Below are 3,595 nucleotides of genomic sequence, written 5' to 3'. Positions count from 1 at the left end.
CTATAAAGAAAGCTGAGCACCAAAAAATTGATGCTTTTGAACTGTGGTGTTGGAGAAGACTCTTGAGAGTCCCTTGGATTGCAAGGAGATCCAACCAGTCCATCCTGAAGTAGATCAATCCTGAGTGTTCACTGGGAGGACAGATTTTGAAGCTGAAACTCCAATACTTTGGCCACCGGATGTGAAGAGCTGACTCATTTGAAAAGACCCTGATCGTGGGAAAGATTGAAGGCAGGAGGAGAAGGGGACGACAGAGGATGAGATGGTTGGATGGCATCACTGACTCAATGGACATGAGTTTGGGTAAACTCCGGGAGTTGGTGATAGACAGGGAAGCCTGGCGTGCTGCAGTCCATGGGGTGGCAAAGAGTCGGACAGGACGGAGGAACTGAACTGAACTGAACATTGTTATTTAATTGCTAAGTCATGTCCAACTCTTTTGCAACCTCATGGACTGTAGCCCATCAGGCTCCTCTGTCCATAGGATTCTCTAGGCAAGAATACTGGAGTGGGTTGTCATTCGCTTTTCTAGGGGATCTTCCTGATTCAGGGATCAAACCCGAAGTTTTTGCATTGCTGGTAGATCCTTTACCACTGAGCCACTGGGGAACTGATATGATGGTTAAATAGCCTCAACTTTGAATGAATCATATTTGTTTTCATATACATATATCACGTGAATATCAAAACCAGAAAGGTCATTAAAAGAAATGAAAGAGATAAAAATTCTCTATAATTAATAGCATACCAAATCCAATTACATTTAAAATATAGTAGTCTTTATTTTCCCTTTTTTTACAGTCATTTCTGGTTTTGATATTGGGGTACTGTTGATCTCATAAAATGAATTATTACTATTATTACTTCTCAGTGTATTTTCTGGAAAATATTGTGTACAATTATTATTATTTAACCGCTTGGTACAATTACCCAGAGACATAATTTAGGCCTATTACATTTCTTGCTAGATGTTTATTAATTATGAATTTATTTAATGGATTCAGTATTATCTAGTTTATTTATTTCTTTTTGTATGCGTTCTGGAGTTTGTTTCATTAAGGAATTAATCCACTTTAACTAAGTTATCAAATTTGCGGGCATAGATTTGTTCACAGTGTTCATTTATTATCATGTTGAGATCTGTAGATCTATAATGATGATCTCCTTTCTTTCATTTCATACATTATTCATTTGTGTCTTCTCAACTTTTTTTTTTTCCTGGTTAGACCGGTAGGAGTTTTATCAATTTCATTGATCTTTTCAAAGAACCAGGCTTTGTTTTTATTGAATTTTCTTTTTTTTAAATTGGAGGATAATTGCTTTACAATGTTGTGCTTGTTTCTGCAGTACAACAATGCAAATAAATCATAATTTATATATATATATGTTGAAATAAGAATTAGAAAATTAAATACAGGGATGGGAGTGGGGAGGGATGTTCCAGAGGGAGGGAGTATATATGTAGGTCTGTATGTATATATATGCATGCATATACATACATATGGTATATTTTCTAATTTTATATGTATGTATTTATATATACATATATGTTTTAATTTTGTATTTTATTTGAAGAATTTTAAACTTAAATTGTTATTTTCACAGTTCTCCATGATAGAGCCTTAGATTATTTACTTTAGATCTCTTTTCTTGATATATACACTTAAGGCCATATATTTCCCTCTACACACTATTTTCACTGCATTTCTCAAATTCTAAAGAGTTGCATTTTCATTTTTGTTTAATTCAAAACGTAGTTTTAATTTATTTGGAAACTCCTGAAATCCATGTGTCATTTAAAAAGTGTTGTTTAATTTCTAAACATTTAATTTTTTTTTTTTCAGTTTTGTTTCTGTTACTGATTCCTACTCTAATTCCATTATGAGCTGAGAACATTTTGTGTGATTTTAAAATGTTATTAAGGTGTGTTTATAGCACAGAAAAAGATCTATCTTGATAATTGTCCCATTTCACCTTGAGAAGAATGTTTCTTCTACTACCTCTGGATGGAATACTCTATAAATGTTCATTAGGAAATGTTATTGATAGAGCCATTCAGAGATGTCTGTCTTACTGATTTTTCTCCTCCTTTATCTATCAGCTACTGACAAAGAGATGTTGAAGCATCCGATAAAGAGAATGGCTTTTTCTATTTCTCCTTTAATTTCTATCCATTTTTGCCTTACATATATATTTAAGATAATAAATCTTCTTGGAGAGTTGATTGCTTCTTTATGTCTGGTAAATTCCTTTTTTAAAAATCTCTAATAATTTCCTTTTGCTGTGTTCTGAAGTCTGCTTTGTCTGAAATTCAATATAGTTACTCTAGCTTTCTTTTGATTATTATTAGCATGAATATCTTTATATACTCCTATACTTTATTCCTCATGGCATCTTTATGATTTAAAGTCATTTTAACTTATATACAAAAATATTATTCTGTGTGTTTTTAATCTTTTCTGATAATTTCTGACTTTTAATTGATATTTTTAGAACATTATATAGAAGTCCTTCTGTGTGGTGGGAAGATATTGAAAAGTGGGAGCATTCTATAATCTTCATATTAAATCTCAATGTATCAGTAAGACTGTGTCTCAAGTGTATGACCTTTGAAAGTATTTTTTCAGTGTTACAGTGTTTAAAAAAAAAAAAAAAAAACCTTACCTTTACTCTCTTCAGTGTTTTCCAATCTATTTTCAAAAATTTTGAAATGAATTGCATGAGAAAATCCTCACTCTGTGCTAATATATGCACTCATATATCAGTGCAATAATTTTCTTCATATAAAATATGTACTTAATATAAGAAACCAAATTTTCACTAATCTAAATAAATTATAATAAAATATAATAGAAGTCTTTACATAAAAAGATTGAAATACATTAAACATTCCACTCTAGTGTTCTTTCATTATGAATTCTAAATGTGATTCCTTGCATGTGTCTGTACATATTTGCATACACATATATATGTATAGACTTACATATATATATATATCATTTAAAATATTGCATGTGGTGGATCTATCATTTCTTAAATTTAGTAACATTATTAAGCGAGGGTAGAATTTGATATTTTATAACTGCTAAATATACATTTTTTTCTTTTTTTAATGAAACAAAGATGAATATTTTTAATGATAAAAGGTACAATTCACAAAGAAGATGGACATTATAAATCACTGGACACCTTAACAACAAAGAAACAAAAATAGCTCAAACAAAATCAAAAGAAATATAAGGGAAAAGAAAAAATATATAATCATAGTGAGACATGCTAACATTTCTCTGAGAATATTAGAGAAATACTAGAACACTGTGGCACACCAAGTTCCTATGTTGGAAGGTAATGTGAGAAAAGTGATTTTTTTTTTTTTAAGCAAGTAGTTTAACTTATGGACACAAAAAAATGAGCAGAGCAAAATTCCAGCCTTTCCTCATTATAGTTTATAATGAGCATTTATTATAGCATCCCTTAAATTCTTGAAATTGTGAAAAGGTCATATGCAAAATCAGATGATAAAAATACTTTAGGTGCTGAGCATACGAATGTTCCCACTGTAGACACAGAAATGGAGGGAAATGTGAAATAGTTA

Source organism: Bison bison, unplaced genomic scaffold (genome assembly GCF_000754665.1).
Source record: "Bison bison bison isolate TAMUID 2011002044 unplaced genomic scaffold, Bison_UMD1.0 scf7180017864538, whole genome shotgun sequence".
NCBI lineage: Eukaryota > Metazoa > Chordata > Mammalia > Artiodactyla > Bovidae > Bison > Bison bison.
The sequence above is the reverse complement of the archived record's forward strand: the minus strand, read 5'-3'. Positions refer to the sequence as shown.